The sequence below is a fragment of the Hyperolius riggenbachi genome, chromosome 9 (genome assembly GCF_040937935.1).
Source record: "Hyperolius riggenbachi isolate aHypRig1 chromosome 9, aHypRig1.pri, whole genome shotgun sequence".
In the NCBI taxonomy this organism is placed as follows: Eukaryota; Metazoa; Chordata; class Amphibia; order Anura; family Hyperoliidae; genus Hyperolius; species Hyperolius riggenbachi.
Window position 1 is genome coordinate 237,569,407 of NC_090654.1, and position 27,963 is coordinate 237,597,369.

The window sequence follows — 27,963 nt, forward strand, 5'->3', positions numbered from 1 at the left end:
CTGTTGCTCAGTGGTCCAAAGTACTTTTTTAGGATGAAAGCAACTTTTACATGTCATTCGGAAATCAAGGTGCCAGAGTCTGGAGGAAGACTGGGGAGGGGGAAATGCCAAAATGCCTGAAGTCCAGTGTCAAGTACCCACAGTCAGTGATGGTCTGGGGTGCCATGTTAGCTGCTGGTGTTGGTCCACTGTGTTTTATCAAGGGCAGGGTGAATGCAGCTAGCTATCAGGAGATTTTGGAGCACTTCATGCTTCCATCTGCTGAAAAGCTTTATGGAGATGAAGATTTCATTTTTCAGCCCGACCTGGCACTTGCTCACAGTGCCAAAACCACTGGTAAATGGTTTACTGACCATGGTATTACTGTGCTCAATTGGCCTACCAACTCTCTTGACCTGAACCCCATAAAGAATCTGTGGGATATTGTGAAGAGAAAGTTGAGAGACGCAAGACCCAACACTCTGGATGAGCTTAAGGCCGCTATCGAATCATCCTGGGCCTCCATAACACCTGAGCAGTGCCACAGGCTGATTGCCTCCATGCCACGCCGCATTGAAGCAGTCATTTCTGCAAAAGGATTCCCGACCAAGTATTGAGTGCATAACTGAACATAATTATTTGAAGGTTGACTTTTTTTTTGTTTTAAAAACACTTTCTTTTATTGGTCGGATGAAATATGCTAATTTTTTTAGATAGGAATTTTGGGTTTTCATGAGCTGTATGCCAAAATCATCAATATTAAAACAATAAAAGGCTTGAACTACTTTAGTTGTGTGTATTTGAATCTAAAAGATATGAAAGTCTAATGTTTATCAGTACATTACAGAAAATAATGAACTTTATCACAATATGCTAATTTTTTGAGAAGATCCTGTAGATGTGCAGAGCTCCACAATTGTGGACTAAAATACACAACATGCATTCAAAACAGGTACAGCAAAGGAGGACGTTAGCTTCAGTATAAATAATATGTACACAAATTATTCCCTACTAGACTTCCCCACGGTGGTGACGGGTCCTCTCGGGGTAGACCTACCGCTAGTCTAACGATAAAAACACCATTTTTTCCTAGTGCTGCTAGTCATACAATGGTATACACATTTCTCTCAAACAGACATCAAACAAATGACAGCGCTCATAGGCTGCAACTGAATTGTAGACCAACAGAGGCATGCAGAGCCCCACAGGACTAAATACATTCCTTGAATTCAAATCAGATGCAAATCGTGTACTAGTCCTAATCTATAATTTGAATGCAAATTGATGCACATGGATGCAGCTAGCCATAAGTATACTTACATGAGTTTTGTACAGCAGGAGACATTGGCAGCGCTTCCAAACAGAGCCTGCACCCGAATGAATTGACTACCTGCAATAGATGTGCAGAGCTCCACAATTGTGGACTAAAATACACAACATGCAAGGCATGGCATGTATTTAGCCCTGTGGAGCTCTGCATGCCTCTGTTGGTCTACAATTCAGTTGCAGCCTATGAGCGCTGTCATTTGTTTGATAGGTGTCCTTAATAGTTGTGCTTCCACTTCCTGGGTTGGGGGTGATAATCGTGTAAGGAGTATTTTCCATTCAACACTATTCATAAGGGGCAACTTAACCCAGAACAAGAGTATTACAGAAGACACTTTATTTCACACAATCACTAGAGATAATCAAGGAGATGCTGCATTTGATTGGTCAACTTTACAGTTGCATACATTTGCATCAAATAAACAAAATTTGCATTAACTCAGACTTATTTCCATCTTAAAGACTATCCCGGTTTAGGTAATTATACTGCAGTTAGGAAAACTGCTAATTAAGTCTGCTGCTCTATGTGAGTTTCTATTTCGATCAAAAGTAGGCAGAAACTGAATATTCAAAATTATACTTCACCCTTTCCAATCCACCCACGTCCCGTCGGCACTATTTTCCGGTGAACGGGGGTGATCAAGTAACGGGGGTCCAGGGGGTCTCTACCTCCTTGCACTAGAGTGTGAATGCAACCTGGCATCAGGAGGAGTGGGCAGGGTCGACGTCTGCTTGTGTGCTGTAGCTCCACCCCCATTCCACGCATGTGAACGGAATTGCGGAATTCCACGCCTCGCCATGGTGCCGGAGAGGATCAAAAACTGATCTACATAGGGTAACACCATGCCACACTATATTCGGCAATGGTGCCCCTAGTGATGAGCCCAAATGCATCCACATATTATTTAAGTTACATGGCACAGTGGCGAAGGAAGGGGCTGGCTTAGTCCGAAACTTTCAGCATCAAATCTTCAGGGAATCGGTTGAGTCCGCACTGCCGCTGCCCCCAATGTGTAATATGTGCCCCCGTGTGTGCATTATACATTACCTGTCCTGTAGCAGTCTCCACGCTGTGTCCGTGATCCTCCGGGTGGCTCTCCGTACACGCCACTGGCGCATAGCGTCTGACATCAGACACTATGCGCCGACGTCAGACAATATGTGCCAGTAGCGTGTACGGAAAGCCACCCGGTGGTTACGGACACCGTGCGGAGGCTGCTACAGGACAGGTAACGTATAAGTGCACACACCGGGCACATTTATACATAGCGACGGTAGCGGCAGGGGTTTGATTGTCTCGTTGCTCGTTCCGGAAATTGCCGCCGTACCACCACACACCCAACCAACCAACTTCTGCCCAACATCTTGCAGCATGCGTGATTGATCATGTGACCAATTTCTGTCCTGAAATTGGTTGCTTTGTCGGTCAGGCATGCACTTGGCAGTACAGATTTTTATCCAATTCGATTATATTAATCAAATTGGATGGTCAATCGTCCGCCAAGTCGCCTGATATATGGCCACCTTTAGGAACTGCGCAGTGCCAGCGGGGATTGTGGGAAGGTTTCTCTTTTCTTAGCTAGATTATTAGGCATGCAAATAACAGAATGTTTCCTACAGATAAGATAAGGATACTATGGCCAGCTCAGTGTAGAGTTTACACAATGACGTAAGGGCTCTTTTCCACTAAAAAAACGCGATCACAATTGTGCTGGAATGCAACCGCGTTTCTTCCCAATTTCCACTACTGTGATGGAGCTTATATACAAAGTAGAAATAGTTCAATTGCAGCCAAAACGTGTCAGGAAGATGACTGCACTCTGGATAAAATCGCGCTACAATCAGATCGCACTAATGGAAAAGGTCACTGCCGTTTTGCGATCCTTTAGCGATCGCAGTTAGATCGAAAAACGCAGGGTAGTGAAAAAAAGCCCTAAGTCTGTTGTCTAGGTGATGTTTGCTGTGGGAGGGGCAGTAAGCACTAGCAGTATGGAAAGAAAATGAACACTGAGCTGGGTTGAAATAAAAAGTGATGTCACTTTTGGTATAACAGAGAAACAGATGGAGGCCAATAGAAATATTTCTCCTAAATCTGACAGTGAACACTAGGCTAAATAAGTAATTTCTCATTTGATGATTTTTTTTTTATTTTTTTTTCAGAGTTTCATCCCACTTTAAAGAAGAAGCATTTCTGCAAAGTTATCAATGCAGAGAATTCTCAGTTTAGGCCGGGGTTGTGTTTTGGAAGCAAAACTAATACTTAAAGTGTAACTGTCTGGCATAAAATCAAAAATCAATTCTTAATTTTTATCTGGTAAACAAGTAATATGGATGCTAACCAGGCAATCCAAAAGTTAAAATCAGTATTCATTTTCTTGTTGATAAATGATCATTCCCCAGTTTACCTGACTCTTATTTGGTACACAAAAAGGAAGTTGCCGGGCATGCTGGGGTTTCCTTTTTTGCTTCTCTATTTCCCCTCAGACTTAACTAATGCAGCCTGATTGGCTAAAGCCTCTTTCCCTTCCCACACCTCTGTTATTCTCTGACTGGCCACTATTTCTCATGCTGAGACAACGCACTTTCTATAGTGAAGGGCGGGCAAATCAGGCAGAGGAGAGTAGGGCAGGAAATGACATCAGGATTGGCTTCAAAATAGCCACACTTAAAATGGGAAATGCTAAGAAGGATTTTCTCTTTTTTTTACAGTAGAAAAATCACTAAAATCTAAACGTGGACAGTAAGAACAGAAGGTATGTCCACAACACTTACCGTATATACTTGCATACGAGCCGAATTTTTGACCCCCAAAAAGGGGGCCAAAAGTTGGGGGGGGGGCGGCTTGTATGCGAGTCTTGGTCCGTGGTGGTCGGTGGTCTGCGCCCCCCACTCCCCCACGCGGCCGCCGCTGCTATTACCCGCTCAGCAAGCAGCCGCTTCCTCTAATCTGGGTTCCCCTCTTCATGCATATAAGTGTTTCACAGCAGCGCACATGGCGCTGCTGCTGTGACGAGGCAGGAGGCAGGAAAGAGCGGTTCCCCTGGTAACGGCGATACACATCGCCACTACAGGAAGCCGCGCTCTTTCCTGCCTCCTGTCTCGTCACAGCAGCAGCGCCGGGCACGCTGCTGTGAAACACTTATACGCATGGAGAGGGGAACCCGGATTAGAGGAAGCAGCCGCTGGCTGAGCGGGTAATAGCAGCGGCGGCCGCGGTGGGAGGGGGCGCTATACTGGATACTACCTACCTATACTGGGCACTATACTAGCTATACTGGGCACTATCCTAGCTATACTGGGCTTAGGTCCTGACATCACACTGTGGGAGGGGTTTCAACAGCCATACAGACCCTCCCTAATGATGTCTTTGAGAAAAGGTAAAGATTTCTCATGGGAAAAGGGGGTATCATCTACTGATTGAAATTAAGTTCAATCTTTGGTTACATTTCCTATTTAAATTTCTGTTAAGTACTTGTTGAGGCTCAGCTTAATAGACCAAGTTTGAAAATATATACCTTATTTCTAACTAAACCCTTTTTTTTTGTAAATATTATCTGACATATTTGCATACAAGCTGAATCTGAACTAGGTTTTAATGGTGAATACAGACAGGCACGTTTGTAACCTACCTACAGGAAGTAGCTTAGAGTTCCTCTTTAGCTGTACTAGAAAATATAACATCTTAGCCAGACACAAAACAGCAAAACATTTACGAATGTTACACCAACCTACCTGTGACTGCAGAGCTTCTGACCAGCGTGCAAATGGTTAAGGCCCTGAGGGCAGCGGGGAAACACACCCAGCAATATCAGATTTTTAATCTTCTATATTCCTAATTACCAAGTGTGCTCTCAGCTGTAACTGTGTTTATCTGCTGTTGCTCTGTATCCCGGATTAAGTTTAGCGATTATAGACAAAGTCTGAATAAGACTCAGATTTGATTACCTCAGCACCCCAGATAAGAGGCCCAGGGTATCTTATTGCTCTGAAGAAACAAACCAGCTACAGCTGCTTCCAAAGCTGACTGACTCCGCATAAAAGATAACACGGCTGACCTATACATGAGCTGCCGACACAATAATCCATTGTATCTGCGCCGTGCCTGTCATATTGTGCCCACATGAGATGAAGGATACCGCACACGACACAGCACGTTCACAGCAGACCTGCTTCCTCCCAATAAACGTATGCACTGTGCAGGCAGTGCTTACTGACTAAAATACAAGCGTTTCTTGTTTTATTCCTAGCAAGCCAGTACACAGATATGTGTAGATATGTCACCTGTCCATTATGTCATTCTGAAAATGACAAGCTAATTAGCTTCTGTTTTCTGATGTAAAAAGTCCCAACCTCTTAATTCTCTTTGGTAATTGTAAAAGTGGACCTGAATTCTCAAACAGGACAGGAGGAAAACAGAGAAATTCACCATGTATGTATTTAGAGAGTGTAAGGTCCGCTGTGCCTGGGCAGCAGCGGAATGCCGAGACTCGGGCTGCAGTTTCATCTTCCGGGTCTCAGCAAGCCCGCTGATGTCAGTGGAACGCAAGGTGCTTCCCAGATCTCATTGGATAGGCGGAGGACGCGTTCCCAGTACGCGCTCCGCAGATGTAAGCAGTAACTATGACGTTCATGTGTGCGTGTCAGCTGATCAGCTGACACGCTGGATTGCTATTGGTTTGTTTTTAATTTTGCTTTTGTTGATTGGTTAGTTCTAGTATTTAAACCTGGTGAGTGCCCCCAGCCATCGCCAGTGATAGCATTAGCTTTGGCTTGTTACTGGGTAGCGCTCACTGTCATATTGGATTCCTGCTGCCGACTACAGCCTTGTATCCTACAGTATTTACCCCCACTCATCTTGGTTTTTTTAAATGTTTGGACTCATGTATGATTTTCGTTTCACTTCTCACATGTACACCACTTTGTATTGGTCTTTCAAGTGGAATTCCAATAAAATTGATTCATGTCTGTGGCAGTAATGTGACAAAATGTGGAAAACTTCAAGGGGGCCGAAAACTTTTGCAAACCACTGTACCTGCAGGGTATATTGTAGTATTGTGTTAGGCAGGAGCTTACACAGGGGTTACGGGCTGGGCTCTGGGTCAGTCATATGGGCATACAGTCTGAATTGTGGTTATTGACCAGACAAGCCTGACAGAGAGTTTAGTCTGTCTAATTCCCCATCTGTGACTAATCACAAGTGTAATTTGATTTCTCAGCTGTGTCAGCTCAGGAATCTTGGATGATTTGTAAACACAGCTAATTTGTAAACACCGGATGTTAACCCTATGTCTGCTTTCATGAAAGCAAGGAGACACACTGTAGATTTATTGCAGGATTTCTATCAGCTGTAGCAAAGAAATGTTTTTCTTTAAAGGTTATCATGCTCTTGCTTATGTTTTAGAGCAGAGAAAAAGATATGAGTGCAGGTCCGCTTTAAGTTCATCATGCGACCCTGAGCTTCACCAGACTGTTTTTAGGTTTGCTTTAAAATGGTGCCTTATGCTCCTAGAAAATCCTGCAAACACATATCTGACCCTCTTCTAATTGGTGGCAAATAAAAAACAAACAAAAAAAAAACAAAACAACTTTACAGATACTGAGAAAAAGAGGAAAGGATCCGCACAATGCCAAAACACAGAATTTGTCTATTGTTGGATGTATCCAAAACTGTAACCATAGTAACATGTGGCTGACATGTATCAGACTAACCTAGTCCTTAGGGCTCTTTTCCATGTAACACAGAGCTGCACGGCTCTGCATTGCGCGTCACTACCGGGGGGCGGAGCTTGGAATCCCATTCATTATACTTAAAGGAATACTATCGATGTATGCATTTATTTTTAAATGCTGTATGTTGTAGCACACATTAGGGCAAGTACTAGGAGCAATTTTATTCCTCACACAGCTGTTCCTCTCAGCTGTAAAATCCTCCGTCAGTTTTGGCGTCAGTGTTGGATACAAAATGTATCTAATACTGACTGCTCCCAGAGGGCTAGACCATGTCTGCACAGGGGAGTTGCTATCAACTCCTCAGTTTATAGTTTAATTATCACCTTGCTGAAAGAATCTTGTTGATATGGTGGTAAGGGGTTAAAGATTCTAGCAATGTGTGTTTATTATCTTTGCTTCTCTTGACTGATAAAGATACTAATAATGCTAATTGTAAACAGTGATCTGCCCCTCTCAGCAGCTTGTAAAGTGGATGCAGACTGGAGTGTATCACCTCAAGCAGACAGCCAGGCAAGCAGTCTGAGTGTAAACACAATAGCTAGTTATATTCCAGCAATATTACAGCTCATTTAGTTACCTGTTACCACCTCAGATCAGCCTATTTCTCCTCATGTCTGCTGCATGCTGTGAGTGACACAGTGAAATATATTTGTGAGCTGTGTGACAGAGTAACCAAGCAGCTCAGGGTGACCCAAACTACTATAAGCTGTGTGAGAAATGAATTTTTAAGCAGGGATAGTGAGAGAGAGACCTGGGTGAATAAATAAAGTGCCCCTAGCACTAGTGGTAATGTGTACACTAATATAGAGTATTAAAAAAAAAAAAGTCGTTTCAATCGATAGTACTCCTTTAAGGCGGATCTGAGGTGAAAAACTAATTATAACAAGTAACTTGTCTATATATCTTATCTAAAGTTTAGATAGTTTACACAGCAAATCTAGCTGCAAACAGCTTTAATAGAAAATGATTATTTCTTCCTGTGATACAATGACAGCAGCCATGTTATTTGTAAACATTACACAGAGGCAGGCTTATCTGTATCTTAAGCACTCAGCCTGTGAAAAAAAAACGAATCCTCCCGCCTCCTCTCTGCCTCTGAAGTTAATGGCTAGTAACACCTCCTCCTCCTCCTCCTGCCCAGACTGTGCTCCCATGAGCCCTTGCTACTGCCAAGGCTCTCTGAAAACCTGTGGGCGTGGTTTATTTAGTTTATAGGGAATTAGAGTATTAAAACAAAAAAGTATTTGGCTTGAGGAATGCCCTATAAACAATAGGAAAGGAACACAATTATGCAATTAGTAAAAGTTCACCTCAGATCCACTTTATTGGAATTGCGGGCACAATCGCCCCGAAATGCAGGCTTTCATGCATTGCGATTCAGAAGTGAATTGCAGCGCATGAATGGAAACAGCAGAAGGTGCAGTCTATGTACTCTCTGCTGTCCCTGCGATCGCGTTTCCATAAGCACACCTGAAAGCGCGCTATATGGATATGAGCCGTTCGTCATAGCTATGACATAGCGCCTCAGTCATAAAGTAACTATGACTAAGAACTAAGTTTGTCTAATACATTTCAGCCGTGTGTTACTATGGTTACAGTTTTTGGATACATGCAACAGTAGACATGTTACATGTTCAGCTTTGTGGGGACCTCAATATCACTGAGCCACTCTGGGGAGACTCTGTTGCGAATTGCGATTATGATTTAAAAAGAGTAAACACAGTTGTTTGACAATAAATGTCTTCAGCCAAAAGGTAAAGCTACACCCAAATACAAGATTACACTTTCACATAAAAAAAATAATAAAAATGTATTTAATTTTTCTAACTCCTTTCACCCCTACCCCATAGTTAAACTTCCACCCCTACCCCAAAATAAAACACTTCCAAAACTACACAAAAAGTTACCTTAGGGACTTTTTTAACATGTAGGTCATGAGGGTATATTACTGTTGCTTTTGTAAATAAAGGCTTAAAAAAAAAAACACTAAACAGAAAACAATGCACCTTTATTTCCAAACAAAATATTATTATCGACATACATTGTACTAGGGGCACAATTTAAATGTTGTAATAACCGGGACAAATGGGTAAATAAAATGTATCTGTTTCATCAATAGCACAATTTATTTTTAAACTACAATGGCTTAAAGTGGAGAAATGGTGAATTTTTTTATTTACTTTTTCTTCTTCTTCCCTGCAAAATGCATATACAATAAAATAATTCTTAGCATAAAGTACTGCCCAAAGAAAGCCTAGTTTGTTCTGCAAAAAATAATATATAGTTAATTTCAGTGTTATAAGTAGCGATAAAGTTATTGGAGAATAAATGGGAGGAGCGTGATGTGAAAATTACTCAGGTTTTGAACATAAAACTGGGGGCTTTTTAAAAAAGTTATTTTTAGATACTTTCGTTTATTTTCAGCTCAAGTTTGCTTTAAAGTGACTGTTTTTGATTAAAAGAAACGTGCCACAACCTCCCCAATCCACAGGAAACAGATACATGCTAGAAAATGTGCTGAAGGATCTTTTTATCTCCTCAAATTTCAGTCCAAAATTTAGAGATCTTGTGACTATTCTTCCAAGTAGATGCTCAGCTTTTCCTCCAACACTGTTCAGAAAATGTCCATTCTCCAGGCCAATAGTGGGGGATGGTACGAGACAGCCATGCTATGCCCCCACCCACAATACATCGCAGGAGGGAGGGAGATTAGCATCCAATGCCACGCCCCTATCTCAATTTATTATGTATTTTGTATTATATGCCCAGTATCAATAGCCTGGGTTCATGCAGGTGTGCGGTGATATCTCTTACCTGTTGAAAACGGCATTTAACCATCCCCAAAAATGTCTGCACCCAAAAGATGGAAGAGGACGTGGTGTGGCCAGGAGAGAAGGTCGGAGGAGGCTACTGATTAGCATAGTCTGTGACCTGGAAAAGAAAAGGGTATAATGAGGAATGAACCCTATAATACGAACATACAATAAGCCTAACATACAATCTAAGGGTGGGTTCACACTGCATGCGCTTTTCTAAGCGCTTGTGAATTTAAAAAGCTCTTACTAATGTAATGCTATGTGTGTGTTCTCACTGGCACTATGTGATTTTTTTAAAAAAATAGCCCATAGCATTGCATTAGCAAGAGCTTTTGAAGTCACAAGCACTTAGAAAAGCGATTGCTATGTGAACTGGCCCTAAAGGTTGCCACACACCATACAATTTTTTAAATATCTGTTCAATTCAAGAATAGCCATCAATTTTTCTGACTGATTGTAACCATTCAAAAGTCAGACCAATGTACCACACACCTATATTCAATTTTTCCCCAATCCTGAATAAAATGCGCTTTGAGTCCTATGGGAGAAAAGCGCTTTACAAATGTTATTGTATTGTAAAATAATTGAAAGCTCAGAAAAAATTGATTGGAACGGGAAATCCGATCGGATTTATCTCTCGAACATAAAGAAAAGCTCTCGATTTTTCTGGACAACCGATCGTAATTATCGAATTCGCGAAAAATGTTATCTTTTAACTGTATGGTGTGTGGGTGCGAACTGTCACGGATTAAAAACGGATATTGTAAAAACAGATCATTTTCTGTTTCAAATGGATCACTTTGTTCCATTGGCATCAGTTTTTCATTCCGTTTTTGAATGGACAGGAGAGGACTTGTGCCCTGCACCCGCTGTTTGCTGGTCTGGTAACTGCAGCAGTGCCTGGAACCCCTCCTGTCTAGCACAACTACTGCATTCTTATTTATCTCACTAATATTATAAATGCAAAAGTTTGGATGTTTGTTAATCACGCAACAATGGCTGAACGGATTTGAATGAAATTTGGCACACATGTAGTACATTACCTGCAATAACATATAGGATACTTTTATCCCCATAACCAAAAAGTGGGTGGAGACAAATACAAATTTCAGTGGGAAAATGAAAACTGCAGCCATTCTTACACTGTTAATGGCAGAGTTCTCAAACTGTGCACAGTTGGTCACTGGGTGACTGGGATTCATATTTAGAAAAGTGGCTGGAGCCTACAAAAGCAAATCCACCTATTGATTTTCAAGGGGAATATTTAGTTGCTGCCATTCTTGCACTGTTAATGGCACATGACTCAAACCTGGTACAGTTGGTCATTGGGGTTCAAATTCAGAAGAGGGGGTGGAGCCACAAACAGCCAACCAGATTTGTTTCATTTCAATGCAAATTATTGATGCCAAAGACCGCAAAGCTCACAAACTTGATCATTGAGTGATTGAGTAATTGTGTGTTATGCTGGGTATACACGTTGCGATTTCCCGCGCGATTCGCGGGATCGATTCCATCGAGTCGATTATTTCCAACATGTTCGATTGTGTTTCGATAGATACAGCCATCAATTTTGCATATTAAGTATGCAAAATCGACGGCTGTATCCATCGAAACACGATCGAACATGTTGGAAATAATCGAATCGATGGAATCGATCCCGCGGGAAATCGCAACGTGTATACCCAGCATTAGGGTTAGAAAAAGTGGAGCAACACCAGCCAAATACATAACCAGACAATGCCGGGCCATCAGCTAGTATGTAATAAAAGCACACTGATTTCTCACTGCACATAGCAGCTCCCTCTCAGCTTGCTGGCGGATCCATCTGCACTTGCAGTGCCGCCTGACGTTTCTCTCCTGGCCCATATGCAATTCACTTTTTCATCTGAGTTTTCTCCTAGGTGATAATTTCACAACTTTTTAAAAATGCCTTTTAAACCACCAGCAAGCAAACAAATACTCAAATATATTTTGACAGTACCTTTTCACCTGCTTGTTGGTACGTTTCCATTGCAAAGTACTAAAAATTATTTTAAATCGAAGGTGAAAAATTATCTCCTAGGAGAAAAAGTGAATTGCATATGGACCCTGCTTCCTAAAAATAGACTATGGATGAAAGCTAGAAATGCAAAGAATGTAAAATAGCATCCAAAATACCATAGAGTTGATAGGAAGTAGCCTGTGCGATTTCCATAGCCAGTCTGTTCGGTGAAAATGTTTTTACACGAGCTTCCAGAAAAAAAAAAAAAAAAAAAACACACACCACAGAACCTTTCCTTCCTGTTCATTGGAAATGTACGAACATATCTGTATTGAACAGACAGACCTGAACAGGTCCTATTGACTAATATAAGATTCATTTGCATGCCTGTGGATCTGTTCCGATTCACAGAACGGGTTATTTATGTCAGTGTGAACCCAGTCTTTATTGTGTGATCCAGAAGCATATAGGACTTCCTGTCCAAACAAGAAGATGACTAGCAATCTGACAACTGAAAATTTGCCCAAAATTTGGCTGATCTGCATTGAGGTCAATAGTGAAAAATGTGGCACTAACTCACTCAGAACAATTGTTATGTGGAAACAAAAAAATATAACACAGGGAAAACAAGAGCCCAATCTAGTGTAGTATTTTGTTATCAAGTTAGTATAAGTAAGTACTTACACTCTTCTGGTTGCCGAACCTGCAACTAGTATAATCATATGTGAGGAAGTACCATCCCCACTTGGCTTTTCAGGTACAGGTGTGGTCGCTTCTTCAAAAGAAAAATATTTTTTTTTCGGATTTTAACCACTTTATGCCGCAGGACATGAAAATAAGTCACTGCACTCTCCTCCCTACAAAAATCCTAGATTATACTGTTTATTTATCTCTGAGCTGATATAAAGACTATAGAGTCGAAAAGGAATACCAGCAAACCACTCTCCTCTCCCCAGGGAATTCAATGGCAGGGCTAATGAGTAAACAAGGGTAAAATAAATATTCGAAGAAAAGAAAGATGTATCAAGTGAGTAGGGTATACAATCTGTTACTAATACATTATGAAAACAAATGAACTGTTTAAATAAGCAGGAGAGATAGAGAAAATGTGTGGGTTTAATGTACTATAGAACTGTTTTCATTAAAGCTATAATGTAAGAAAGTGAATAATTGTTTATTTTTTCACTTTTTTCCTTTTAAAATGCATAGAAAATAGGGTAATTACTAAAAACAAATTTAAGCCACAAAAAGCCTAATTTGTCCTGAATAAACAAAAAATATAGATCATTTAGTTGTGATAATTATTGATAAAGTTATTGCCAACGTAATCATTGCTGAGCTGAACTGTGTAAACGAACAGGGTAGGGATGTGGTTAAAAACCATAACATTAACATTTTTGACCCCCCAAACAGGGTGGAAACACATGAAGCTAGTGACTGTAAAAAAAAAAAAAAAAAAAAAGTATAAAAAAAAAACTCCAGTCACTAGCTACACTCAGATCACTATCTGCATGGAGATTGTATGTTCAGGGCCAGTTCTTGACTTTTTGCTGCCTTAAGCAAGCATTGTGAGGATGCCCCCCCCCCCCCCTCTCCCATCCTGCCCCCACACATTTGAAATGCAATAATAACCCCACATATGACACACAGCAATCACCCCATATATATAAACTGCAACAATTGCCCCCACGTATCATCTCTGGTGTCAGTGGGCATTATAGATACAGAAAATACCCCAACATGCTGTGTATTTTCCCCCTAACTAAAGTGCAGTCACCGCACCTGGCCATCATTGGTGTTCAGCGGGCAAGTATGCCTGTTCTTCACCTATCCTGCTCAGTGTGTGTGAGAATAGAAGTGAATGGAAATTGAACGGAAAAACGATCGGAAAATCAATCAGCAAGTAAATCTGCTGAAAAAATTAATCGTGCATTCTCAGCATTAAACCCTGCAATACCTCTACATGTATCTGACTATATCCCACAACTTGTTTAAGGTTTGCATAATTCCATAAATCAAATTAACAATTTCTAATAGTTCCTGGTGTTTATATTTATGAAGATGCCCATACATTTGTGGATATTTTCAATCGATTCCAAGCAGATCCGATCACTCTGATCTCCAGACATGTACAGATTGATCTTACCCGCTCTACTGTGTCCATAATCAGACACCATAAGGAGGGCGATTCATTAAAGTTTAAGGCGCTAAGCTGTGTGGGTTAAACCAGCAAATGCACGCTACTGTCAGCGAAGCATGCACTCTTCAGCTACTTGCGCTCCTTGAAGCTGCACGCAATCCTTTGAAGTGCCGCCTGATGGTATGAAGCGCATCTGTGATACTTTATTAGTGCGGCTGCTACCACATTAATTAACGTAGTAGCAGCCATGCTAGTAAAGTATCGCGGTCATGCTACATACCAACACGCAGCACTTCAAAGGAGCACGCGTAACTTCAAGGAGTGTGAGTAGCTTAAGAGCGCATGCTACACTGACAGTAGCGTGCGCTTGCTGGTTTAACCCATGCTGCTTGGCGCATTAAACTTTAACGAATCAACCTCAAGGTCACTAGCCTGTGCGTGAATCTAAAGGAATCGTCAGGCAAAAAAGAACAACCCATGAGTTTCACTTACCTGGGGTTTCTACCAGCCCCATGCAGCCATCCTGTGCCCTCGTAGTCACTCACTGCCGCTCCGGTCCCCCACCGCCAGCTAGTTTCGTTTTTGCCGACCTTGGGGTTGGCGGGGCGCATTGCAGACATTTTTACGCATTTCCCGCTGGTGTAGGAACATTAACACATACATTTTTTACGCATTAGTGGTGCAACACGTAACTAGTGTTAATGTCCCTGCACCAGCAGGAATGCGTAAATATGTACGCAATGCGGCCCGCCACACAAAAAATTGTCTAGTGTAGATGGGGCTTAAGAACAGTTAGTAACATGACTTTACTCTGTAAAGTGCTCCATAGCATGTCAGCGCATTATAAATATGTAGTTACAACTGTCATTGGCAAAAACTATGCGTGTATAGAGGATGAGCGATCCAGATTGTGTCAAAAGAATACACGATTGAAAGCAGTAATAAGCATATTTAATCAAACAGTGCTATCTGGTGGTCAATCCTATCAATACACAAGTGTAATAGTGACAGATAATCTCTTTATGCTCCTAAAAGCAAGAACCGCTGGTGTATAGTGAAGTCTGTAGCGAATACATTTTACAGAGCCCTTTATACCTTCCAGATGGTTTGGGGTCACCATACTCGTCATTACAGAGGTGTCAAGAGATTACATGATTTGCACCAGGAGTAAGCATAAGCAATCAAACAGTGCCATCTGGTGGTCAAATCTAGCAATACATAAGTGTGGCAGCAAATTAGTAACTGCAGCCTGACAGAGGGCATGCATATGAAGAATCAGGGGCCACACGCACTAAAGTACTAGTCTATAAAATAATCTGTCCATGCATTGGCATGTTAATATGCAGGTACATGCTATGGCGCACAATGGTGAGTTCACAGCTTATCCTGTGCTAATATGCAGTGTCTGTTGTACCTCAGTCACATTAGTATCACTGTGCAAAGGTCTCTGTATGCCAATTGGGTTCAACTGTCGTGACTCGGGTCACAAAAGCATAATAAACTGTTGGGGCTTCCCAGTGGGCTAAAACAGACCAATAGGAACCTTCTCTCCCTAGAGAGTATTCTTATTTGTTCACAGAATGCTGGACCAATGAGAAGACTCCCAGAGAAGTTTCAAACCAATGCTTTCACCAGGGCTTCCATCTGTATTGCAGCACTTGTCCCGGCAGCAGCGGTGGACTCAAACAGCGGTGGTGAGAAGCTGACAAATGAAGGCAGAAGGTGATAGATGAAAAGCTGACAGATGATGAACAGAAGAAGGTGACAGGTAGGTCTGCCGCATATGTGGGGTCCGGAACAATCGTGCAAGTTGGGACTTTGTGTACAGACAGTGTCCTGATTACCACTAAAGGGCAGATGTGAACGAATCCTATTTAACTTAGGGTACATTGACAGCTCCGTTTTTGCATTGGCTCCAATCCTGCGAAGCAGACAGAACATGTACATTTTTTGGTATAGAATGATCTGGCCTAACAACCATTCACAGACTTTGTTAAAGTCTGCAAAATATGTTATGTTAAATAATAGGGAATGGAACTCTATACTCTATGCATTAGAGAGTGTCGTTAGAGACACAGATGCCTCCCAGGTCCTTAACTAGGGTCGTCAACTGGTAGCTTCATTAAATAGTTCCGGCAAACTATCAGTTTCACTGTCAACAGTGAGGAGGCATCTGCAAGATGCTAGCCTCCTAGGCAGAGTTGAAAAGAAAAAGCCAGATCTCTATCCGATCAGAGAGAGATCTATTGCCGAAACACCGCAGACCGATTCCCAATAGAATCTGCCTGGCAACGGCGCCTCCGCTGCTTGCCTGGCCACCCTCAAGTGTAAAATGTCTCTCCCACCCCCCGAGCTGCTTGAACCCATCTGTGAAGCATGATGGAGGTAAAGTGATAATCTGGGGATGATATGCTGCTAGTTAAGTGGGAGGTTTGTTAAATGTAAAAGGGATTCTGAAGAAGAGAACTGGGTGCTGCTCTCTGGATACGCAATACTGTAAGCATTTGGCATAGCTAATCACTGCCTGATCTCAGCACCTGCCATGCAGTATGCATAGAAGATACATGGAGTCTGCAACATATAGTATACACATAGCAAAGTCAGGCACTGCTCCCAGTACACATCATAGAGCAGGGAAAGATTAACATCTCCAGATATTACAAAGACAGAAGATCCAATGCCTTAAACCCCTCCCGTTAGCAGGTCAATCCACTATTATGTATTTAAAAACACAATAAAAAATTAACAGTGCTATACAAAAGCCATTACATGTGCTCCATTGTGCAGAGCCAAAGGGCCATGTAATTGTGCACAATTCAGTGCACAACCTCATAAAATGATATAAGAGAGCAGTAGACAGTGAAAGAGGGCAGGGCTAGTCATATTCAGCTTCTAGGCAGGTGCTTACCGGGCCTACTGGTAAATCTGGCCTCTGGCCCTGACGAAGGGGGTGCATGTAAGAGGGTGAGGAGCTGTCCACCCTATAGCATGCCTGTAACAGGACAAGCCATAGGGTATGCTCTCAATAAAAGGCATAGAGTATACATATAACATTAAACCTTAGTCCTTGTGCCCCATGACAAGTAAAGCTGCATCCTCTGCTGTCAGCAGAAGATCCAGAAATGTGTATATATGAAAGAAGTGCAGATTCCAAACAGCAAACCAACACCCTGAATCCACCTCCACACCTCACAAAGTGGTGTCTTACCTGATGGACCTCACAAAGTCCTGGAGAGCGTCAGGTACTCAGCTGTCTGATATTTACACGATCCAGCAGCTCTTCTCAGTACAGATATCCCATGATGCCCCTGAAAATACCAACAAGATGTACGTGAATAGTGCATGAATCCTTTAAAACCGTATTCCATTCAAATGTAAACACTGCTATATTATAAGTACAGGTTTGTTTAATTACAGGCATACAATCGCACTCAGGGCGGAGCAACACGCTGTTCTGTCTTCTCCATGAGCCAAGATCTCTCTGTCCCCACCCAATTACTGTGCCCTCAGGCTCTGTCCCGTTTCACCACCTTCATCAGGGTAAATGGGTGGCCAGGGAGGCGTGGCTATAAACAGTGTCTTGAGGTTTGTATGGTTTGGAGAACTTAACCTCTTGCAGCACATACATAAATGCAGAACACTAGCAGGAATACTTACCTCTCCTCGTATGAAAATTACCCATATGGTGGCATACTGCACCACATAAAGTCACACCTATCTTGCTCAGGACATAATAATCTATATATTGTATATATAAAATTGTGTGTGTGTGTGTGTGTGTGTGTGTGTGTGTGTGTGTGTGTGTGTGTGTGTGTGTGTGTGTGTGTGTGGTGTGGTGTGGTGTGGTGTGGTGTGGTGTGGTGTGGTGTGGTGTGGTGTGGTGTGGTGTGGTGTGATGTGTGTGTGTGTGATGTGTGTGATGTGTGTGTGTGATGTGTGTGTGTGATGTGTGTGTGATGTGTGTGTGTTGTGTGTGTGGTGTGATGTGTGTGTGTGTGTGTGTGTGTGTGTGTGTGTGTGTGTGTGGTGTGTGTGTGGGTGTGTGTGTGGGTGTGTGTGTGTGTGTGTGTGTGTGTGTGGTGTGTGTGTGTGTGTGTGTGTGACCGATTTGAACAAAACTTGGTATACAAATCCCTTACTGCCTGGGAGGATATGTCCTGGGGTGTCATGCCCCCCCCCCTCCCCCCCCCCCCCCGGCCCAGGCAGAACCACAACAGCCAATCAGATTTCACCCATTCATATCAATGGGAACATTTAGAAGGCTGACGTGTCTTGGAATTTGTAATACATTTTATTCATGATGTCTTTTGTCACTGTAATTACCACTTCTGTATATTGTAAATTGGTGTATACCATTGTCTGTATTACTATGTACCCCATGTTTGTATCTTACTTTGTACAGTGCCACGGAATATGTTGGCGCTTTATAAATCAATAATAATACTACTAATAATTCTCACAGTAATAAAGCCAGAGTCCTCAAATTTGGCACAGTTGGTCGCTTGGTAACTGAGATTCCTCAAACCAGCTAATAGGTCATTGGGTGACTGGGGTTCAAATTTACAAAAGGGGGCGGAGACACAAACCGCAAAGCAGATTTGGTTGATTGATAAACTTGTCATTGAATGAATGTGTGACAAGGTTATAAAAAGTATATATATATATATATATATATATATATATATATATATATATATATATATATATATATATATATATATATATATATATATATATATATATATATATATATATATATATATATATATATCTCTGTGTGCTGTATTACTGATGGAGCAGTTAAAAGTGAAGCATGAACTATGTATACCTCCCATAAAACATCTTAAAAAGCAGTACTAAAATTAGACCTCCCTTTACGGTAATCATTTTGGCAAGGAAAACGTTTCTTCATTCAATTTGAAAATAGTGCGAGTCCTGGCATAACTCCTGGGTCAGTGCAGCATGCACATCATTCCAAGCGTGCACCGATTTTTACCTCCATGCACAAGCGCTTCTTAATATCAGCAACACGCGGTTTGTGAGCTCACGCAATCTATAGTACAAAACTACTGTATAGCACTGTGAAGAGATATTTACATTTTACAGTGTGCACAAAACTTGCTGCATAATATTCAAAAACACATGTAAAAAGCACATAATGTATCTCAATGACGCAGAGGAATGTGATTTTACATGCGTTAAAAGAAAAAAAATAGTATATATATATATATATATATATATATATATATATATATATATATATATATATATATATATATATATTCATATATTCCTGACTCAGACAGGAAGTGGCTACAGTGTGACCCTCACTGATAAGAAATTCCCCTTTTTATCTCTTTCTTTCTCTCAGAAGCCATTTTCTGCTAGGAAAGTGTTTTATAGTTGGAATTTCTTATCAGTGAGGGTCACACTGTAGTCACTTCCTGTCTGAGTCAGTATTTGTGTGCTAGGCACTGTACATACACATGTCTATGTCATAATGTCACATGTCAGTTCGGGTACCCTTTAAAGGGACTCCGAGCTCAGAAAAAAAAGGAAAGTTGTACTCACCAGGGGCTTTTTCCAGCCCAGTGCTGGTCGGGAGGTCCCACGCCGGCGTCCTGGCTCCTCTTCTTCACCCCGCTCCGGAATGGCTGACAGGCCGCAGCCCGGGCGACACTCTCCCGAGTGTCGGGCTGCTCCTTCCGCATATGACGCGGATTACGTCACACGCCGGCCGCCTCGCGTCATCACGGCGGCCGGCGTGAAAGTACTGCGCATGCGCGCTTTTTCTGAGCTCGGAGTACCTTTAAAAATTTGGTTTGGTGACTACGAATTAAAGGGTACCAGAGAAGGATGAAATTAAAAGTTTTATACATACCTGGGGCTTCCTCCAGCCCCCTTCAGGCTAATCCAGTCGCTGTCCTCCTCCACCACCTGGATCTTCTGCTATGAGTCCCGGTAATTCAGCCAGTCAGCGCAGTCCGGCCACGTGCGGCTCCCACAGCCAGGAACATTCTGCTCCTGCGCAATAGTGCTGCGCAGGTGTAGTACGCTCCCAGCGGTGGAGTGTGTGCATGCGCACTATGTCAGACTGGCTCAAGTACCTGGACCCAATAGCAGAAGATCCAGGTGGCGGAGGACAGTGAGGGACTGATTACCCTGAAGGGGGCTGGAGGAAGCCCCAGGTATGTATAAAACTTTAATTTCATCTGTCTCAGGTTTACTTTGTTACATAGTAGTACTATACTCTACATATGCACTCCCCACAGAGCTGCAGGGAATCCACTGAGAATGTTGTGCACATTGAACACAGAGGTGTTGTCTATCACCCATAAACCTGGTTCAGATTGTGCATGAAGAATGTGTAATAGAGGAAGAATAGCCTCATTCCCCTGCAGAGTACCTGCACATCACTGTAAAGCCTCATCTACACGATATGATTCTATTTATGATCCGATTAAATCCGACATGTCCGATCGGGATTCAATTCAATTCGCCATTGTTTTGCAATGGCAAATCAAATTGAATCGAATCCCGATTGGATATGTCAGATTTAATCCGATCGTAAATAGAATCGTAATCGAATCACACAAAGAATCGCATGTTTTTTGTTCCTGTCTTGTACAAGTACCCTTACCAAGGACTAGTTTTAGTCTATGACAAAAAGTATTACAGGCAGAAGATCAGCCGGCTAGCCACGTAACTGGTATTGTTTAAAAGGGAATAAATTCGGCAGCCTCCATATCCCTCTCACTTCAGTTGTATTTCAAAATTCCTAAGCGTTGGCAGTTAAGAGATGTATTTCATGTTACATACTTTCAATAAACAAGATTGTAATATGCAAATTAGAGGAGTCGGTGGAATCCTAACCTGAGGAGTCGGAGTTTGAGTCGGTGGATTTTTGTACGGACTCCACAGCCCTGGAAAAGTGCACGCTTTTTTAAAAAAACTAATTAAACCACAGCCCCAATACTGTATTTTACTGCATTAATAGAGGGAGAGTATTAAAAAACAGAACAGAACAAATCCAAAACGCAAACAAAAATGCACAAAAAAAAAAAAATTAAAACCCCACAGTGCAGAAAACGCATGGTTTTCTTCACTGCCTAGTGTTCTCCCAGCCTCAGTGCTGGTGCACTCCTACAGCGCTTCTGAGCGCTCTTTAAAGGTTATTATGCTGTTGTGTATCTTTTAGAGCAGATAACTTCCTCGGTCTGAGTTCAGGTCCGCTTTAAAGAGACTCCGTAACAAAAATTGCATCCTGTTTTTTATCATCCTACAAGTTCCAAAAGATATTCTAATGTGTTGTGGCTAACTGCAGCACGTTCTACTATCACCATCTCTGTAATAAATCAACTTATCTCTCTCTTGTCAGACTTGTCAGCCTGTGTCTGGAAGGCTGCCAAGTTTTTCAGTGTTGTGGTTCTGTGATGCATCTCCCCCCTCCAGGCCCCTCTCTGCACACTGCCTGTGTATTATTTAGATTAGAGCAGCTTCTCTCTTCTCTCTTATCTTTTACAAGCTGGATAAATCCTCCTCTGAGCTGGCTGGGCTTTCACATACTGAGGAATTACATACGGGCAGATATGTCTGCACTCTGCAGTAAGAAACAGCCTGACACTTCAGTGGAAGATAGCTGCAGAGGGAAAGAAACACACAAATGATCTCTTGAGATTCAAAAGGAAGGGTGTATACAGCCTGCTTGTGTATGAATGTATTTTCTATGTGTGGACATACTGTACATCACTCTACTTCCTGTTTTGGTGGCCATTTTGTTTGTTTATAAACAAACTTTTTAAAACTGTTTTTAACCACTTTTAATGCGGCGAGGAGCGGCGAAATTGTGACAGAGGGTAATAGGAGATGTCCCCTAACGCACTGGTATGTTTACTTTTGTGCGATTTTAACAATACAGATTCTCTTTAACCAGTTCGCATTCAGTCGTTTTTCACTTTATGCATCCGAGCAATGTTCACCTCCCATTCATTAGCCTATAACTTTATTACTACTTATCACAATGAACTGATCTATATCTTATTTTTTCCGCCACCAATTAGGCTTTCTTTGGGGGGTACATTTTACTAAGAGCCACTTTACTGTAAATGCATTTTAAAAGGAAGAATAAGAAAAAAACGGCAAAAAATCATTATTTCTCACTTTTCGGCAATTATAGTTTTAAAATAAAACATGCCTCCATATTTAAAACTCACGTATTGTATATGCCCATTTGTCCCGGTTATTACACCGTTTAAATTATGACCCTATCATAATGTATGGCGACAATATTTTATTTGGAAATAACAGTGCATTTTTTCCGTTTTGCATTCATCACTATTTGCAAGCTTATAATAAAAAAAAAAAATTGAAATATTTCATCTTTACATAGATATTTAAAAAGTTTAGACCCTTAGGTAAATATTTGTGTTTTTTGTTTTTTTTAATTGTAATGTTTTTTTGTTTTTTTTTCAATTAAACATTTTATGTGGGTATTTTTGGGAGGGTGGGATTTAAATTGTATTTTTTTGAGTAAATATGTGTATTTTTATTTTTATTTAACATTTAGCTGTAGTTTACTTTCTGGCCACAAGATGGCAGTCATGAGTTTGTTTACAGTGACGTCACTCTAAGCGTAACACGTACGCTTAGAGCGACGTAGGGGAAATAGGAAGCAGAAAAAGCTAGGCTTCTGAGAGAAGCTGTCGCTTTTTCTGCGGGGGAGAGGAATCAGTGATCGGGCACCGTTGCCCGATTCACTGATTCGCTGGCTAACAAACCGCGGGCCGGGAGCGCGCGTGCCCGCGCGCGATCGGCCGCGGGAACGCGCAGAAGCGCACATGGCTTCCTGGACGTGAGTTTCACGTCCAGGAATGTCAAATAGTTAAAGAGTTTTATCTAGTTTTTGGTCTTGCAGTGCTCTTGCTCTGGTTCTTACTAGGTAAGTTAATTGATGGTTTCAATACTGTTGATGCCCTCCTCGGTCCTCCACCTCCCCCAACACTCTCTCTGTTGCTGCATCTCTGTTGACAGGCCACATACTTTAAAGATAAAATTCTCAAAATAAGAAAAAGTCTTTACAGTGAAAAACCTAGTTTTCCTTCTTTTTCCTAGGTTTCTCCCACCACATCCTCCCCAACTAGTTTTACTGGTCTCAAAAACTGCTCTAATCTCTAAATCCAGACTTACTACAGCACAGGAAAAAGGTTTTTGAGGAGGTGCCCTTGGAGGGAGATATATATATATACACACACAGGATCTTCTCAAAAAATTAGCATATTGTGATAAAGTTCATTATTTTCTGTAATGTACTGATAAACATTAGACTTTCATATATTTTAGATTCAAATACACACAACTGAAGTAGTTCAAGCCTTTTATTGTTTTAATATTGATGATTTTGGCATACAGCTCATGAAAACCCAAAATTCCTATCTCAAAAAATTAGCATATTTCATCCGACCAATAAAAGAAAGTGTTTTTAAAACAAAAAAAAGTCAACCTTCAAATAATTATGTTCAGTTATGCACTCAATACTTGGTCGGGAATCCTTTTGCAGAAATGACTGCTTCAATGCGGCGTGGCATGGAGGCAATCAGCCTGTGGCACTGCTCAGGTGTTATGGAGGCCCAGGATGCTTCAATAGCGGCCTTAAGCTCATCCAGAGTGTTGGGTCTTGCGTCTCTCAACTTTCTCTTCACAATATCCCACAGATTCTCTATGGGGTTCAGGTCAGGAGAGTTGGCAGGCCAATTGAGCACAGTAATACCATGGTCAGTAAACCATTTACCAGTGGTTTTGGCACTGTGAGCAAGTGCCAGGTCGTGCTAAAAGATGAAATCTTAATCTCCATAAAGCTTTTCACCAGATGGAAGCATGAACCCACTTTTGAACCAGAAACAGCTGTATAGGCTCGAAAGCCTACTACCAATTAAGCATATTAGGTGCATCTCTGTAATGAGAAGGGGTGTGGTCTAATGACATCAACACCCTATATCAGGTGTGCATAATTATAAGGCAACTTCCTTTCCTTTGGCAAAATGGGTCAAAAGAAGGACTTGACAGGCTCAGAAAAGTCAAAAAATAGTGAGATATCTTGCAGAGGGATGCAGCACTCTTAAAATTGCAAAGCTTCTGAAGCGTGATCATCAAACAATCAAGCGTTTCATTCAAAATAGTCAACAGGGTCGCAAGAAGTGTGTGGAAAAACCAAGGCGCAAAATAGCTGCCCATGAACTGAGAAAAGTCAAGCGTGCAGCTGCCAAGATGCCACTTGCCACCAGTTTGGCCATATTTCAGAGCTGCAACATCACTGGAGTGCCCAAAAGCACAAGGTGTGCAATACTCAAAGACATGGCCAAGGTAAGAAAGGCTGAAAGACGACCACCACTGAACAAGACACACAAGCTGAAACGTCAAGACTGGGCTAAGAAATATCTCAAGACTGATTTTTTTAAGGTTTTATGGACTGATGAAATGAGAGTGAGTCTTGATGGGCCAGATGGATGGGCCCGTGGCTGGATTGGTAAAGGGCAGAGAGCTCCAGTCCGACTCAGGCGCCAGCAAGGTGGAGTACTGGTTTGGGCTGGTATCATCAAAGATGAGCTTGTGGGGCCTTTTTGGGTTGAGGATGGAGTCAAGCTCAACTCCCAGTCCTACTGCCAGTTTCTGGAAGACACCTTCTTCAAGCAGTGGTACAGGAAGAAGTCTGCATCCTTCAAGAAAAACATGATTTTCATGCAGGACAATGCTCCATCACACGTGTCCAAGTACTCCACAGCGTGGCTGGCAAGAAAGGGTATAAAAGAAGAAAAACTAATGACATGGCTTCCTTGTTCACCTGATCTGAACCCCATTGAGAACCTGTGGTCCATCATAAAATGTGAGATTTACAAGGAGGGAAAACAGTACACCTCTCTGAACAGTGTCTGGGAGGCTGTGGTTGCTGCTGCACCCAATGTTGATGGTGAACAGATCAAAACACTGACAGAATCCATGGATGGCAGGCTTTTGAGTGTCCTTGCAAAGAAAGGTGGCTATATTGGCCACTGATTTGTTTTTGTGTTGTTTTTGAATGTCAGAAATGTATATTTGTGAATGTTGAGATGTTATATTGGTTTCACTGGTAAAAATAAATAATTGAAATGGGTATATATTTGTTTTTTGTTAAGTTGCCTAATAATTATGCACAGTAATAGTCACCTGCACACAGATATCCCCCTAAAATAGCTAAAATTAAAAACAAACTAAAAACTACTTTCAAAAATATTCAGCTTTGATATTAATGAGTTTTTTTGGGTTCATTGAGAACATGGTTGTTGTTCAATAATAAAATTATTCCTCAAAAATACAACTTGCCTAATAATTCTGCACTCCCTGTATAAAAAGCAGAGAAACAGATGAGAGGGACGAGGGTAGGAAGGGAAGGAGAACGAGAGAAGGAAGGGGAAAGACAAAGAGTCACAGACAGAGAGATCTGTCTCCTCGGTCCATAAAGACATCCTCTTCCCCCTCATCGCACTGCCCATCATACCTCCAGGCTGACTCCTTTTACTTTCCTTGGAGGAAAGGACTGCCTCTCTAAACAGTGAGCAGGAAAGGAGGGGAGATGTGTATGTTCTGCAGGTGGACAGGCTTGCCTCTGTCCCAGTGGCCAAGAGATAAGGGCAGCACACAGGGTGAAACATTTATTTTGTATACCTTGCCCCGCTAGTCTAAAAAGACAAAAAACAAATGCTGACAAGAATGGAAAGAGTGATATGTAGGTAACTAATCCAAATGCCCCAGCAAAGATGTGACATGTATTCCATCAGCTTATCTGTCCAAAGGCCATTTTAACTGATTACTTAAAGTGTAGCCATGGCAAAGTTAGGGCACAAAAATAGCTGCCCACCTAAGATAAGGGAAGCCTATGGAGTATCCAGAAGCTTCCCACATCCTCCTGTTCCAGTTTATTTTTTTTTTACAATATTAAATTATAGATTATCTAGCCAGTGTTTGCCCTTTATAAAATCTTTCCTCTTCCTGATTTACATTCTGAAAGTTATCACAGGTGGTGACATATTAAGACCTGCCAGGTGATCTCTGTGTAATGTTCGTTACTGAGAGTTCTATGCACAGAAGGTGAAACTGCTTGCTCGGCAGTTGGAAAAAGCAGTTATTTCCCACAGTGCAACGAGGTTCACAGAGAGCAAACTGTCAGGACCATGGTCATGACATCACACTGTGGGAGGGGTTTCAACACAATATCAGCCAGACACCATCCCCTCCCTTCCCGATGATGTAATTGAGAAAAGGTAAAGATTTCTAGGTTGGTTTTTTTTTGGGGGGGGGGGGGGGGGAGTTATTAGCTACTGATTGGAATGAAGTTCAATACTTGGTTAAAGTTGCAGTGCTGGGTCTCTGGTTCGAATCCCAGCCAGGTCAGCATCTGCAAGGAGTTTGTATGTTCTCCCCATGTCTGTGTGGGTTTCCTCCGGGCACTCTGGTTTCCTCCCGCATCCCAAAAGCATACAGATAAGTTAATTGGCTTCCCCCTAAATTGGCACTAGACTACAATACATACACTACACGATCATACATCGACGTATGACTATGGTAGAGACTGGATTGTGAGCCCCTCTGAGGGACAGTAAATGACAAGACTATATACTCTGTACAGCGCTGTATAATATAAATACTTAAATAAATAAAAGTTCCTCTTTAACTATCATTGCTTCCAACCAGGGCTGTGGAATTGGTACAAAAACCATCTGTCTCCTACTCCTCAATTTATTAAACCACCAACTCCGGTGTGGTGAAATTTTTTGCAACTTTATCAGATTTTGCAACCGGTTGCATTTATTTATACGTATAGCTATCAGAAAGTGCAACCTAACCATTGACTTTAACCTAACTGTATCAGAAAATGCAACCCAACCAAACCCTACTCTCACACAGAACCCTCCCCTCTTGCTCAACTAATAACCCCCCCTGGAGGGAACAATCCCCCCTCTTCCTCAACTAATACCCCCCCGGGAACAACCCCCCCCCCCCCTCTTGCTCAACTAATAACCCCCCCCCTGGAGGGAACAATCCCTCTTCTAGCCCAATGGGATCTGTGGTTGCAAAAAATTACAGGCGTGTTAACAGAGAGAAGCCACGCCTACACAGTCATACACTGTCCTCTATGGCAAGTTGCAAAATATGATGGGTAGCAAAATTTTTCACTACACCGGCTCCAGGTACCCAAAAATTTCTCCAGAGCCCTGCTTCCAACTAGCTATGGATGAATCAAATAATCATATCTCATGTACAACTTTCTGCCCCCCCCATTCTGTGTTCACCATTTACCACCGCAGACTGGCAAACAGATATTACACAGGCATTGCCTGTGTATGTAACATGCATATTATACTGTGTGTCCTAGAGCCATTGGTACATGCAGACTATAATATACTACTGCATATGTTGCATGTATGTTACATAGATTGTAGCAGCCAATAAATGTCATTTGTCTTCCACATGGCATGTGCTGAGGGCAGTGCAACACTGGTTTATGTGTAATATCTAGTGTTTTCTGAAATCAGCACCAGACTTGCATGCATGCTGTATGTAGGGTGTTAAAGAGACACTGAAGCGAAAAAAATATATGATATAATGAATAGGCTGTGCCTGACTCTGGTTACACACATACTATTGGTATAAACAACGTATTCCATAGTGCAGTACAGATAAATATTATTGCGCTGCTGCTCTCTCCACAGAAGTAAAGCACAATATATTGCACATCTCACCTCCAGCTCACACTGCCAGTTGTTGTCCGCAGACCGCCCCGCCCATTGCCCTTCAACCTTTCTCTTCATTGGAGAAGAAACTAACACTGCTTTCTCCCCATTGGCTGAAGACATTCCAGCCCTCCGCGTCTATTCGCTGTAGAGTCTGAGTTAATAGTTAGGTCCCGTTTCCGACTCTCTGATTGGACAGGTGATACTCCGGGGCTGGGCTGGGAAGTT

The 27,963-nt window shown here is 41.9% G+C and overlaps 1 long non-coding RNA gene across 3 annotated transcripts; it reads right to left on the minus strand.

Annotated features, from left to right (window-relative positions):
- Nucleotides 1–9,853: 9,853 nt before the first annotated feature.
- Nucleotides 9,854–27,825, minus strand: LOC137531951 (uncharacterized). Of its 3 annotated transcripts, none has more exons than XR_011023814.1 (3): nt 27,745–27,825; nt 17,181–17,280; nt 9,854–9,966 (listed from the first exon to the last, which is right to left on the minus strand). It is a non-coding gene; the product is annotated as an uncharacterized lncRNA (long non-coding RNA). The 3 variants fall into 3 exon arrangements; XR_011023815.1 differs by lacking the exon at nt 27,745–27,825 and adding an exon at nt 17,388–17,434; XR_011023816.1 differs by lacking the exon at nt 27,745–27,825 and adding an exon at nt 17,396–17,416.
- Between the last annotated feature and the right edge of the window lie 138 nt (nt 27,826–27,963).